The 15598-nt window shown below is 41.9% G+C and overlaps 1 protein-coding gene and 1 pseudogene across 3 annotated transcripts in view; one reads left to right on the forward strand and one right to left on the reverse strand.

The window, feature by feature from the left end:
* The window catches only part of ska1 (spindle and kinetochore associated complex subunit 1), a 283761-nt gene that overhangs the window by 21756 nt on the left and 246407 nt on the right, over positions 1–15598 (forward strand). The window lies entirely within an intron of this gene.
* Positions 13981–15441, reverse strand: LOC126408054 (THAP domain-containing protein 6-like; annotated as a pseudogene).

Here is a 15598-nt window from a genome sequence, read left to right on the forward strand (position 1 = left end):
AGATTTAGCATTTAGATTTAACATTTAGATTTAGATTTAGATTTAATATTTAGATTTAACATTTAACATTTAGGTGCCACATTTAATATTTAGATTTAACTATTTAATATATTTCTAAGTTAACAAATATTGCTGTAAATGTGGTAAAAGGTGACGTTAAAAAATTCACAACACTTTTTTAAAAATTGTTTGAAGCTAAATGTGGCAAAATGTTGATATTATTTTCAGAGTGAGACACTTTACAAACGGCACCCCATACAAAACTACTATTTAATGAACAGTTTAAAGAAAAAGTCTTCACATGTCGGCTGTCTTTCTTGAGTTTTAATAAGCATTCATGAATGGAGACACTCAAACATACAACTGCATGAACAGTCAGTCAGTCAGTCAGTCAGTCAGTGAGTGCCTAGCAAGTCCTGTCAAGTCGCCCTGCTATCTTTATAGTTCCCATAACACATGCACATCAACAGTCAAAGTATGTGGCGCCTTGACATTCCTAAAACACAACATCTCTTGAGACTAACAAGGACACTTGCTGTCCTCCCTGGCTCATAATCTTGGTGTCTGAGCCTCCCTGGCTCATGACCTTGGTGTCTCTCACTGCTGTCACAGTAAGGGTTAAATGAGCAACACACATCATTAGGTTAGAAGTTCAGTTTCATCAAAACAAGTAACCTTATACAACACATTATAGATTAAATATGTTTAAATACCCGAATTTTCCATCACATTCCACCCTTTTTAGCACGCTAAACCATAAGCATGGAAAATTCCCCATTATCTAATTACCTTATGACCTACGAGTACCACCCGTACCAGCCAAACACCAGTACCACCTGTCTCCAACATGGGAGACAAAAACCCAGGCAGAAGTCACAGGCCACAAGCACAGGTAAGCCAAACATTCCCCTCCCTATATGATGATGGAGAAGGTAAAAGACTTGTCCGTCTAACTACACTATCTAATAAGGGAAAAAACCTCTATATGATGAGGACAAAAAAAATCCCTTAAACTAAACTCCAAGCTAAAGCAAGATAAGCATAAATGAAAAATGTCAGCTTTAATGAGAATACACAATCAATGAAGGGAACACTGACTGTCATGCGAAAGTTTATAAAATGAGTAATAAAAATTAAAAATGAAAAAAAAATAATAATAATGAAAGTGAAAATCAAAAGAATAAATTGAGTAAATATGGTGTCTACTAAACTAATGCTAAGTGTAATCAATGTGAAGTAGTGTAATGTAAAAATGTGATTGCTAATCAGAGTACTAATGAATCAACTTTAATGATCAAAACATTTCTAAACTAAAACACATAAATGTGAATCAGAAGAAAAACTTAAATAAGTGACTCCTGTGAATTGTAAGGAGGAGTCCACAGATCCATCTGCACGTAGCGCCCTACAGCAGATGATACCATTGATGTAATCAAAGATATCACACAGGGAACGACACAACACATAACAATGCATAGCATCAGCAGAACGACTATGACAGGGGCAAACAGATGCATTAGTGACGCTTTCCATCCACTCCAAGAAAACCAGGACCACAGGTCCATACCTGCTCCGAACTCAGTGTCATGGCTCTTCTCCAGAGTAGCAGATCATTAAGATGAGCAACCACATGTGTCATGTTATCAGTGATGTCAGGTATGTATGTACCGCAATCAATACTCACAATGTGACAACCCCCCCTTGGCTGGCCACATTTCTGAGGCCCTGTACTGCTGATGTGAGTGAGCTAAATCCTGTAGCCATGTTGCCTGTGAGATTTTCCAAGTCCACAGCTACAGCATCAATCTTGTGTGCATTGTTTACTGTTCCCCACCTTGGCAGGAAACCCCCAAAACCCTTCTCCACAGGGGGCACCCTTACCACAGCTCGTCTTGCTTTGTGAGGTGGGTAGCAGTGATTATAGTCTGTGTGAAAATGAGTCAAATCAGGAACAGTAGTCACAGCAGGCAGCAACTTAGCCAAGTAGCACCTGCCACACCATCCAGGCTGAAGTGCCTGATGAACATGTCTGCCACACACCCAGACGCGATATCTGAGCGATCCATACCCATCACTACTGACTGCTCTCTCCGTCACCAAAAGCACCTGCGAGCTTTTCAGTTTTTTCGTCTCAGATCTCTCACTACAACGTAGTTGCCTGCATTGAGGTCATGCAGCTTCCCTTCCTCTGGTTTGGGCAGGGCAGCTTTCACCTGTTGGTGGATTTCAGACAAAACAGAGGACAATTTTGCACAATATCTTAACATTTCATCCTCGCAGTGACCAGTGTCTGGTAACTGCCTTTTAACGGGCCCAATCCCAGTATTGAGAGGTCTGCCAAATAAGATCTCAAATGGACTGAATCCATTTCTGCCCCTCCTCCTAGCCCTCATGTGCATCAATACAATAGGAAGAGCTTTTGTCCATGACATCTTAGTCTCCTCACACACTTTCACAAGTTTGTTTTTAAAGTTGCATTTTCTGTCTCACATGCCCCTCCAGAGGCCGGGTGATATGCACAATGGTGTCTCAAATCAATACTCACCAACTCACCAACAGTTTTCAAGGCTGCGCTCACAAAAGCTGATTTTAGCTGGAATTCCCCACCTGGGAATCAGAGTAATCAAAGCCTTCGCCGCTGCTGCTGCATCCTGTTTAGCTGTGGGAAAAGCTTCAACCCATTTTGAAAACATGCACACAATCACCAATACAAACTTTGTTTTGTTAAGCTGTTAGTTCAATGATATCCATTTGCAAGTGATCAAAAGTATTAGTATAAAAGGTATACTATAAAGTATAGTAGCACAGATCACACATCTTTTGCAAAACTCTGTGGCATAACCCCCATGCAAAATTCTGTGGCATAACTGGAAAACCCTCTTGTAAAGCAGTATCTCTGTATCTCATCTCATCTCATCATTTTGTAAACCAGGATCTCTGTATCTCATCTCATCTCATCATTCCCCCCTTTGACACGTGGTCCACACCATGTGTCAATTTAACAAAGACATGAAAAAGGTAGCGACGTAACCACAGTACTTCCAGCTTTTTTCCAAACGGCCTTCTCCGCCGGAGAGGCCCTTATCTACAGGTCTGTTATCTCAGCCGTAGCCACGACTGTAGGAGTAGAAGTAGGTGTTAGTGAGGTAGCATGTAAGGCTAAAGACAATGGCAGCACATGATGAGCAATAGATTTCCCTGTTGAAGTTAAGAAATCCCTATCCTTCCAGATTTGTCCAAAATCATGAACCCCACCCCTAGCATATCTGCTGTCTGTGTAAATATTTACAGATTTGCCTTCTGCCAGTTTAAATGCCTCTGTCAGAGCCACCAATTCAGCACTTTTACCAGTGCTGGGGTCTCTTGAAGCTGATCCATCTACAAAGAACTCAAAATCAGCGTTATCAATTGGTGTGTCTCTCAAATCTGGCTCAAATAAGCTACAGGTCGCTTTTTCCCCGTGTTCTTGTAACAGTACAGAAGTCATGTACCCACCCTTTTCGTCAACAGTCTGGGTAAATGGTCGTGTACAGTCAGGCAGTCCAAGAGTAGGAGGTGTTTGCAAAGAAAGTTTCAAATCAACAAAAGATTTCTCTGCGTCAGGAGTCCAAATGACACGATCAGATGCTTTCAGGCCATTCCCATGAGCAATTGCTGCTAATGGTGCCTCAATTTCAGCATAATTAGGAAGAGATCACGTGACCCAGGAATGTGACCTCTTTTGCAACAAATTGTAGCTTTGACAGGCTGGCTTTATGGCCCTGTTCTGCCAAATGAGTCAGCAAGGCAATGGTGTCTTTAACACAATCTTCTCTGGTCGCACTTGCAATCAACAGGTCTTCAACATACTGCAACAAAACACTTCCTTTAGGCAGTACAAGAGTTTCCAAACTATCTCTCAAAGCAGAATTTCAAATCTAAATGCAAACCAGAATTGACTGTTTGGGTGTACTGGAACACTGAAAAAAGCATTTGACAGATCAACAACTGAAAACCATTTGCTATCAGCTGGAACTTGGGACAGAATTGTATATGGATTTTGGGACCATACGCACCCTGGCCTGCACAGCAGCATTTACAGCTTGCAGGTTTTGCACAAATCTCCACTCTGCAGCTTCGCCATCAGGTCATATTTTACGCACAGGAAATATAGGCGTTCTCACAGGAGAGTCTGCACATGGAACAATCACGTCCGCTTTCAACAGAGCATCAAACACAGGTTTAATGCCTTCAACTGCTTCACATCTGAGAGGATAATGATTATGACAGGGTCTGTTGTCTGATTTAGGTGTTATTATCACAGGCTCGCAGTTTTTTTATCAGACCAACATCAACCAATCAGTCAATTTTATTTGTAAAGCCCAATATCACAAATCACAATTTGCCTCACAGGGCACATCATGTTTACTTTTGGCCTAGAGATAAGCGGGAACCTGCTGTAGCTCTGGGATGTCTGCAAGGGATTTAACCATGCACATGTCAGTATCAAAACCCAGTCTTGCCTGCAAACACGACTGAACGGGAAGTCTCAATGGCACAATTTAGTTTCTTTCTGTACACCCTCATTCCGTTATTAAAACCAATATGAGGATCAGTTGTAGACTTCCCGCATGGAGTGGCGTTCAGCTCCCGCACCCACAGACCCAGGTCTGCACAGTTGGGATTTACCAGTGAGATGTGTGGATCAGAGTTTTGTGACAAAATCAACTCATGCAATCGATCAGGAAGTTTCACTGAGACAGCACAATTAATGTCATTCCAATACAACCAATCTAGCTGTAACCTGTCCTTTTCCTGTCCTGTATTACATCAGATGTCCTCATAATCACGGTCAGTGTGTGAAATAGTGACGCTGTGCTGTGCAGTGCAGGCATGTGACATCAGCATGTGTGTGTGTGTGTCTCTGAGAGCTGCAGCAAAACAGAGGGAGAGAGAGATCCATCTTCAACTCGATCGCACACAAACTGTCCCTCAGTGTTTTGGAAAAAAGCAGAACTTTCCTTCATTTCATTCACTCTCCTCACCTGAATGCCGTCAGGTGTACAGATCAGTACAATGCCCAACCTACACATGAGATCCTGTCCCATCAAATTGATAGGGCATCTGTCAGAATACAAAAATGAGTGTTTGAAAGATTTCCCTGTGTCAGAATCAAAACAATTCAGTGGAGCAGTGTATTTTTCAATAATCACTACTCCAGCAACCCCAACTGTTTTCTGATATCTCCCACTCAGTTAGGTTTAACCATCGGAGGAAAATCACAACTTCTTACGAATGATTCTGTGGCCCCGGAATCCACCAAGAACGAGAGTTTAACACCTTTAACTGACAGCATGTATCGAGGCCTCCTTTTTGTATGCCTCCGCTGAAAAATCAGCCAGCATATTGCTATGCTCACTCTCTCTCTATTTAGATTCAAGGTGCAGAATCGCGTCAGAAATAAGCTCATACAAGCTCATACTCTGCATCAGTCATGATGTGCGTGTTGTGTGTTTCTGTATTTGTGTTAGTGTCAGTGTTCTCACGTGTCTGAAGCGTTGGTTGGTTATCCAGGTCAGTGTCGTCACCAGATTCGTCCGTCCTCGTACTCTCACCACATAGTCAATCGGACTCATCTGCCCCATCTTTTTTCTTCTTGTTTCCCCCTTTACGGCAGTTTCTTGCCCAATGTCCCTTTTTGCCGCACTTGAAACAACGGTCATTGTCTTTGTGTCCTCCTTTTGACTTTCCTCAAGTTCGGTCAATCCACCATACTGCATCGCTGCTTGTCTCAGTCGGTATAGATAAGCAGAGACAGTCTCATCTGCATCCTGCTTAACCGCCACCACTTTTCCCCAGTCCAAACAAACAGGGAACTTCGTTTTCAATCTTCAGCTGGTCAGGTCAGCTGCTCCCTCCGGTTCGTGGTGTTCAACATACGGTGGAGGCCGTTCAGGTGGAGCCAAGTTGAGGTCCGAATCCAGCTTCAAACACTGCACCGGGAAACCTTTGGGGCCCTGCCTATGCTTGGCTTCCCTCATCCAACTACTAAAAGCTGACCAATCTGCCTGGAACTTGACCTTACCTCCAAACTTCTACTCCCCTTCTTTCTAAGTCTGTCAACCTCACCTCTAAAACCTCAAGCTGTTTAACACTCAGGCTGCCTGTTCTCGGAAAACAGCACTTATTGACCCACAGATCTAACTGAGCCACGCTCTCCTTTCCATAATTAATCTCCATAAATCTCACGTTGGGAGCGCCATAATCAGGCTCAATTTTCCCTTTTGAGGTATTGCTCTGTCCAGATCCCATTGTAATCAAACTCTCAGTTTTCTTAGTAGTATTAGAAGTAAGTCAAATTTGTGGAAGCAAAAATCAGCCTCAAAAAATGTGCAAACTTATCACTTTAAAGGATTTTTTTTTTCTACCTTTACCCTAAAATGCGCACGACTTACAAAAAGGAAATATAGAAAAAACACTTCACTCACTCTGCCTATTCCACTTTGATAGCAAGTGTCTCTACTTCTCCTCTAACCCAGACAGCTTTTCTTCTGCCTTTAACGGCTCAAATAATCAGGTGTCGTGTTAGGTTCCTAACCTACACTACTTTAGGTCCCTGACCTAAACCGAGCTCACCACTTTTCCTGCACTTTCCATCACACTAGCTAACTAAGTGTGTGTGCACGTGTGTCATGACTATCATGTGAAAGAGTAGGCCTATTATTGGGTATTAAGTATTACTGTAATTTTATATAATGAATTACACATGTGACCATCCCAGTCTGACTTTTTGTGTTTTTGTGTTGCAGATCTTATCCCGCCATAGAGAGCAGTAGGCCTACCAAGATGGCACAGAACCTGTTCACTAAGAAAGCAAAACTAGAAACAGATTTTGAACTATGTATCCAGTGCCAGAAGAAAGATAAGCATGGTCTGGTGAAAGAACCATCACTGGAGACATATTCCAAATTCCTTCAATTAGTCCATGATTTTGGACAGTATGGATATGCTGATTACCCACAGATCAGCAATAGACTCCAACCGTACAGAAGATCTGCAAAACAGGAAAGCATCATGGCACAGGAATTGCTATGCAACCACCTGCAACATTGTGCACCTGAAGCGTGCAAAAGCTCGCTACCGTAAAGCATGTGAAGAAGGTGAGAGTGAGCTTCTTCAGAAAAGGCGTGGCTGACCACCTTCTGCACCTGTAGCTGAATCAAGTCCACCAGGCTCATCCAGCGAGAACCGGTACACCTGTTCATCGGCAGCTGCTGCCAGTGCAGATCTGTGCTTCTTTTGTCAGAAGGAGACAAAATACCCTCTTCATGAGGTTTCGTCATTCAATGCAGGCCAACAGCTGAGAGAAGCTGTCCAAGAGAGTAACAACAAGTTCAGTTGAGTGCTGCTATCAGTTCAGATGATGCAAGTGCAACTGACATCAAGTATCACCTCAAGTGTTGGGTGCACAATGTCCAACGTCGTAAAAAGAGATGTGATGAAGCCAAGGACCTTCCAAAGCAAGAAGCTAATGTTGGCATAGTAGCCTCAGACATTGAGTTTGTCAGCCTAGTTCACTCTAGACTCAGGGCCAGAGAAGTCCTCATCATTGACAGACCTAAAGTCAGTCTACTCCAGCATCCTTGAATCAAATGGTGTGCGCAAGGAAAAGCTATCAACAAAAGCCATCAGGGAGAAAATCACCCGTTACATTGACAATGTCCAATTCACTAAGGAAAAACGTAGCAATGAGCCTGATCGTGTATGTCTATCCAGTGTGTGTGATGGAGCCGTGGATGACACACTGTCAAAGACAAGTGAAGATGACATGCGGCAACTGTTTTTTTTTTGGAAGATATTTTTTAGGGCATTTTGCCTTTAAAGCCCAACTTCAACAAAAGTAAAATGTTCATGTCCGACAGTTTGTTCCCTGTTGAAGTTCAGTTTTAAAGGATTTTTATTTTTAGCTCAGAACGTAACCCAGTGTCAGTCCATATGTGATGAGTGTTTTATATATATACACTGTATATATATGTATATGGGGGCGGTGGTGTGTCTTCCTCAAGCCTGGGTCCTCTACCAGAGACTTGGGAGTTTTGGGGTTCTGTGCAGTATTTTAGCTGTTCCTAAGACTGCACTCTTTTGGACAGAGACCTCAGATGTTGTACCTGGAATCTGCTGGAGCCACTCTTCCAGTTTGAGGGTCACAGCCCAGAGTGCTCCGATTACTACTGGCACCACTATTTGCCCCACATCTTTTCTAGCTCCTCTTTCAGCCCTTGGTATTTTTCAAGCTTCTCGTGTTCCTTCTTCCAGATGTTGCTGTGGCTCGGAATTGCTACATCTATCACCACTGCCCTCTTCTGCTGTTTGTTGATCAACACAATGTCCGGTTGGATAGCCTTCACCAGTTTGTCAGTCTGGATCTGGAAGTCCCACGGGATCTTAGCTTGGTCAGTAGGAGGTGTCCTCCATTGTGACCTTGGGACTTTCAACCTATTCTCAGTGCAGATGTTCCTGTACACTATGCCAGCCACTTGGTTATGGTGTTCCGTATATGCTCTTCCTGCCTGCATCTTACACCCTGCTTCTTCTCTGGAGCCTTTGTGCTCCACTGTCTCTCAGGAGTGTGGTTGTGCTGCTGCCGTGGTCCTGCCAGATGCCTCCTGCTGCTGCTGTTATCATTAGTCATACTTCTACTGTTATTATACACATATGATTATTGTCACATATGTATACTATCAGATATTAATATATACTTCCAACATATTGTACCACAGTAACCAGAACTATAATTATAATATTATTACTTTCATTAATGTTGTTGTAAGCTACTGTCATTACCGTCTGTCCTGCATCTCTCTCTGTCTCTGTCTCTGTCTCTCTCTCTCTGTCTCTCTCTCTTTCTGTCTCATTGTGTCATGCGGATTACTGTTAATTTATTATGTTGATCTGTTCTGTACGACATCTATTGCACGTCTGTCCATCCTGGAAGAGGGATCCCTCCTCAGTTGCTCTTCCTGAGGTTTCTACCGTTTTTTTTTCCCCGTTAAAGTTTTTCCTTATCCGCTGTGAGGGTCCTAGGACAGAGGGATGTCGTATGCTGTAAAGCCCTGTGAGGCAAATTGTGATTTGTGATATTGGGCTTTATAAATAAAACTGATTGATTGATTGATTGACTGATTGATTGATTTGTCTCTGTATTGGTCCGAGATGGGATAGTACTGTATTCCCATTATCTAGCAGACTTTCAGAGGGTACTTTGTCACTTAGGCTTAGTAATTGGCTTTTGGGGGTGCCAATATTACAGCTTATTCATTATTCTCAACCTCAGGTCATTTTCCCTTGCAGGTACCCAGTCTCGGAGATTGGGTACCTGTCGTCCATCTTTGTCTTGTTCCAGAAGCCCATTTCTCATCAGGTCGCCACAGTTCCTCAAAAACACAATGCAAACCTTGTTAACCAGGGCAACGTCCGAGCCAGATGACCCTTGTTTTTGCGGTTTCACTGGGCAAAAAGCAAAATGCCCCCAAAAATATCTTAACAAAAAAAAAAAAAAAAAAGAACACATACTTTCATCATTGACTAAAAAAAGAACACACACACGCAACGCAAAAAGGGGTAAACTAAATTGTGAGGGAAGTGCAAAAAAACAAAGTTTACCACAAGCACACGAAATCAGGGGGTGTGTGAAGCACAGGTGAGAGCTCTATCACCATACCCTCTGCGGCCCCCCAGCGCTCGTACACTAAAAGAAGGAACAGGATGTTAGCACACTGAATAAAGTCTCTCTCTTGGGGAAAAAACAGAAACAATAAATGCCACAAAAGGGCCAAGTTATTTATGAAAACGAAATAGAACCCTATACAGAAAGTAATACTTAACAAAATAATATTCTCAACAAAGCAGTGTGAACCAAACAAAGCAAAGACAAACAAAACAAAACAGCAGAGGCAGTCGATCTACAAATGAAACAAATTAAAAACAATTATAGCCACTGACCAAACAATATACACAATTAAAATGGAAGTTGACGTTTTTACCTCCCCCTTGACGGCGCCACTGGCCGTGCATGTGAGTTCCTCCCTTCATGTATGTTATCATTGTTCATTTGTCATAGATTGCATAGCCTGTTTGTGCCATGCCTTGTTCATTTTTATAGCCTATGACTCTCGTTTTTGCACTACTTTTTATTTTATTTTATAGAAATATCCTTTTTGTTCAGAAATCATTTTACACTCAACATTGTTAAATTATATTAGAGTAGAGTAGAGTAAACCATTCAGAGTTTATGTAGCCGTTGTTTATTATAAGTGCATTAACAGCCTCACTGTTTTTTGGATCATTGTAGCCTAAATAAACATCCCGTTCTGACATAATCCTTCCTCATTGTTGCACAGTTCATTAAGATCATTCTGAACAGATTTCGGTTATTCAAACAACTCTACTTCAAAACGTCAGTTGTAATGGCCCAATCCATAAAAAAAAAAAATCTCGGGTTTAAACCGGGCTCGGGCTCTTTCAGTTAAAGGGCCGGGCCGGGCTCGGACAGAACGTGCACAGGCTCGGGTGGGGTCAGGCTGGATTTTTTGGGCCCGATCTAAGCTCTACTACATCATCACCATATAAAACTATACATCCTTCAGTAAACAAGACAGTATAACTTCTGAACGTTCGCTGTGTATTTGCATAAGCCATGAACATTAAATACATATAATGAAATGAAATAACAACAAAAATAAATAAGAAAATGAATAAACAATATATAGAGGGGTGGCTTCTTTTCGCCTCTGTAGATGAACTTCTTATCCCTACAAATACCCCTCACATTTAAAGACATGAAAGAGAAGTAAACATAAAATCCACGGACAAAAACATTAAAGAAGTTTTACAGTAAACCTACTGAAAACCAAAAACTACATTTCCTAAAGAGATTCAGGAATGAGGCGGTGATTAACAACAACTTGCATAACAAACTGGCATAAGACATAGTTACAGAGAAGGAGGTTCTATAGCCTTACCTATTTTTGATTCCAAATAAAAATGCTTTAGGTGTTAATTTAGGCAGAAGCTATGAAATAAAAGGTTTTAATCGAGCACAGGTTGGTCCTGGAGCTGGAAATTAGCACCAGCCACGACCTAAATGCTGGTAAAATATGCAAGTGGCTGTCAGATTTGCTTCACTCACCAGCCAAAAAGGCAACAGTAGTCTATTGAATGGCTGGTAGATTTTCAAATCCATCAGCCACAGTGCCAGGAGGACAAAAAAGTTAATTTTCAACCCTGGTTGGTACACAAGTAATTAGTCCAACAGGCAGGTAACAGGAAGGTATCCACATCAGCAGGCAAAAGGTAGGTAATAAAAAGGAGCAAATAATTTCAAAATGCTAATGCTAGGTCAGACTACATGACATGTTTGTCTGTTCTGACGGTCTCTATGTCAGATTAGGCAATTATGGAGTCATAAAATCTTGCTGTGGCTTGGACTACAGACATGACGGACTACATGTTGGTCCAATCGTTGCTGGTCGTCTTTCATGGCGTACATGATGTCGCCAGATTATTCTTGTCCTAATATTATTGTTATTATTTCAGTCACTGTGGGTAATAATGTCTCTGCCAAAATGTTGTTATAGTAATGTAAAAAAGTGCCACCAGATGGCAGGAGCTACATTTGAAATACCGCATGAAAACTATGCAAATCTCTGAATCCCCCACAACAAGTCTTCTTTATAATATGAAGGGATGCAAGAAATTCAGATTGCCACCTTGGAAATATGCCTGTGTTCAAAGATAAATGATTAAAAGAAGAAAAAAGAAAAGAATATCATTACTTTAAAAACGGTGCCATTTGCTATATAGGCTACAGTATGTCCTCAAAAGGCAAACCCATCTGCATCAGTTTTTTTTCTTTTATTATTATTTTTTAATAGTCAGTAGCTATCTAAAACAAACGTATATGCTTAAAGAGTAACTAAACCCTAAAACCATTTTTTCCAGCTGATAATCATTGTTTCTGGTTGTAAAGTAGTGTTACTGACTGATCCTGCTCAAAATCTTGACAGTTTAGTGCAAACTGTTGAAAATCTACATTTTATTTTAAAAATGTGGTATGGAGTGCCCTCTACAGCTTGAAACCTGGTTACTACATTTGAATTTACATTACATTACATTGGAGGCGAATGACTCTTTTTCGGGGCGAATGACGTCACTAACCGTCCACGCTAAAGCCTGCCCTCCTCCCTTAACTCCTCCCCTTACGATAAAACCATTCTGTCCGCAGTTATCAAACTGATAGCGAGTAGGTTGGATCAGAGCAGAGAGAATAGCTAGTAATTTGTAGAATTGTATTGTTAGCACAGTGTAGTTTAGTGTAGGTTTACAGTTAGTAGTCTGTTTATAGTATTTAGGTTAGTTGGTCAAGGAGAGGCGCCGAGGGAGGGAGGGAGGGAGGGAGGGAGGGAGGGGGTGGATGGATGCGGTGGGCTGCTGCGCGGTGAGCCCAGGCTCCCAGAGAGGGAGAAATAGAACCAAGTAGGATAAAATAAGTCAAAGTGTGGAGAAGGGGACCGGCTGAGCTCCGGCCGCCTTCCCTTCTGCCCGCGGGACACAGTTAGGGGGGGGTTTCCAAGCCACCATCGGCACAATGAAAAGCCCTCTCTCCTCTCCCCGCAGCGAGAGACAATCTTCACTTTGCCCCCTTCCTCAGCCGCTCGCCTGCCCCCCACCCCCTCCGCCAGCTTGGCTGGTTACATGCTGGTGAAGAGTTGGGGCTGTTTGTCTCATCCAGCAGCTATAAAAGTCTTTTAAGATAGGTGTTAGTCTACATAGTACATACAGACATCATTCAGATGAAGAATGTACATCCAGTTGATCTGGCCAGTTGTGCTTGTGATTGGACTGTATGCTTGTAGCATATTCCGTGCCAACTTCAACATATGACAAGCATCCATCATCACGAACACCCTCTCACCAGTCACTGGATGTTGAAAAGATGTTTTTAGGGGCTCAACAGGTTTCCCTTTAGCTGGCATCCAAGTCTGTTGCACATGCTTACATTGGAGGCATGCCCAGCCATTGTGACACAACTCTTATGCCACTCCTGTGTCTCTGGGGACAGAGACTGGGTTAGGAAGTACGCTATTGGAACCTTCCAATGGCCTTGGAGGCCAACCACCATAAAGACAAGAGCCTCAGTGGCAATATCGGTCTCATTCACACCATCCCCCATGTCAACGTATCCAGACATTTTCTGGGTTTGAGGATTATACTGGACATGTTTTTTAATTGACATGGCATCCAACATGAGACACACATTCATATTTAGCTGGATCCTGCTTATTTTTTCTTTTCAACATGTCCAACATTGCCATGTTGAGGCCAGGCTTCACATCCACAGAACTCATCCACCTTGGCAAGAAGAAAAAGCAGTTATTTAATGTGGATGCCCTGATCAGGATTTTTGAGGCTGATCACTAATCACTGGAAGCCATATTGGCCATTACCCATTGGAAAAATATTAAAGTCAGAGAAGGGGGCTCTCTCTTCATTGTTTTATCATTATTTATTCACGGTAATGTTAATAAAGAGTGTAGTGTAAGTGTAGCTATTGCTGCAGTTCACTCTATTCAGTCATAAAGGGATAAAATATGCACAACTTATGTAGAAAACATGACTTCAAATAACATGGACAATACCTTTGCAAATGTATGTGGATGTGGGAGATTAATACTGAGGGACTCTCTCAGATATGCGTAGGCCTTTGGACCGTGTAAGTGGAGACTGATGGCAAACTCCCTCTGGTCTTTGGTGTACTCATGGCTGTTTTTTGAGAGGAGGTGTACCAGAAGATCTGAAATTCAATCAGCAGAAGCTAATTATTAAATACACTTGAAATAACAAGGAAGTCTAAACAAAGACGGTAAAGTATAATTCAACTAAGTTTAGATTTTCTACAAATTTGTATTTTCATTTTACCTGAGTATGAATCAAGCTTGTCTTTCAGCTCTCATTTATGAGTTTCTTTCCTCTGAGATCCTCCAGAAGACTGCACACAGTGTTCTTTGCCCTCCTTTCTCTATCCTTTGCATTCCTCTTCTCTCTTTCCAGACTCTCCACCCTAGCCAAGGCATCATTAAGTCTGGCCCTCAGATCATCTGGTGATGAAGGCAGGACATAGGAGTGGTCCTTGTAGAAACAAAGGATGAAAATATTATAACTCATGTTTATATTACACTTACTCAATCACCCAGTCACAGCCAGTCACATCTTTGCTAGTACAAAGTGATGTCAGCTGTTCCACATTCTTAATCTCATCACTCCACATTTGTTCTGCCAGCACTGTGTGTGTGTGTGTGTGTGTGTGTGTCAGGGATACACATTCATCACTGACATGTTTCATGTATGTGCATATGGGTATGTGAGTATGTCTGAAAATAGTGACAGAGTGGGAGATGACAAGAGATTTGAACATAACAAGGATCATGATGCTCACAACTATTTGAGGCATGTCTGTTTGGTACTCACAACATTGGGTACAGGCAGGGGTTCATCAGTGTCTTGGACAAGCTGGGAACAGTCCACTGCCAGAGTCGCTTGAGCCTTCTTTGAGGTCTCAGTTGTCCTGGTAGCAACAGGCTAAAGTGAATGATACACTATTTTAATTTTATCACAGTGTATTATTACAAAATACATATTGATTCCTTCACACTCAGAAAAGAAAAAAAAATCAGCATGGTATGGCATTCATTTATTTAAACCTTACAGCCTATGGTGATATACATACCCTCTGGAGGTGAGCTGGGAAACTGAAGACAGAAGGGACAGCTCCATCTCTGATCCTGACTGTCTGACCTGTTCTGTCAAAGTCCTCCGGCTTGAAATGCTCACTGCAGAAGACGAGCTAGCAGAAAACCCTTCCCTCCGGAGAGCTACTTCCCACTGTTTCCTCCGAGCAGTATCTTCGGGAAACCTACATAGTATGACAAAAGTCAGTCAAGCAAATAACAACAATCTTAATAAAACATTCGGAGCAATTGAATAAAATAAAAATGACAACTTCATTGTTTGAAGGCGGGTTTGACCACGCTAATTCATTGTTTATGTTCTGGTAATGTAAGATTGTTCTTCCTCCTGTTCCTTTCCAACTATGGATGTGTAAACTGAGTTGTTAAATTATTAGCTGTATATGTTTTTATGAAAATATATACTACCATGAGCAGAATAAATAAAAAAAAAATGAATGAAATTAATGAATGAATTGTGTGCGGGAATACAGTGTTTTCCACAACATCGGCAAATTATGCTCTCAAAACGATGTTATAATGGCCAAATCATGCAGTCTATGGGCCAAATGCTATCAAAGGTAATTGTTAAGTCTTACCTGTGAAAGGTTATTCCCTGGGATTTGGTTTGGACAGTAAAACGATTCGTACACTTCCATGCAGCACATGAATGAGGCATCTTCTCCGCTCTGATTCTTGCCAAATCCAATATGGCGGCGACGTTGACGTACGGCTCAGCGCTCAATGCAGCGTCTACGTATATACAGTGGTGTGAAAAAGTGTTTGCCCCCTTCCTGATTTCTTACTTTTTTGCATGTTTTCCACACTTAAATGTT

The sequence above is a fragment of the Epinephelus moara genome, chromosome 20 (genome assembly GCF_006386435.1).
Source record: "Epinephelus moara isolate mb chromosome 20, YSFRI_EMoa_1.0, whole genome shotgun sequence".
Classification (NCBI taxonomy): domain Eukaryota; kingdom Metazoa; phylum Chordata; class Actinopteri; order Perciformes; family Serranidae; genus Epinephelus; species Epinephelus moara.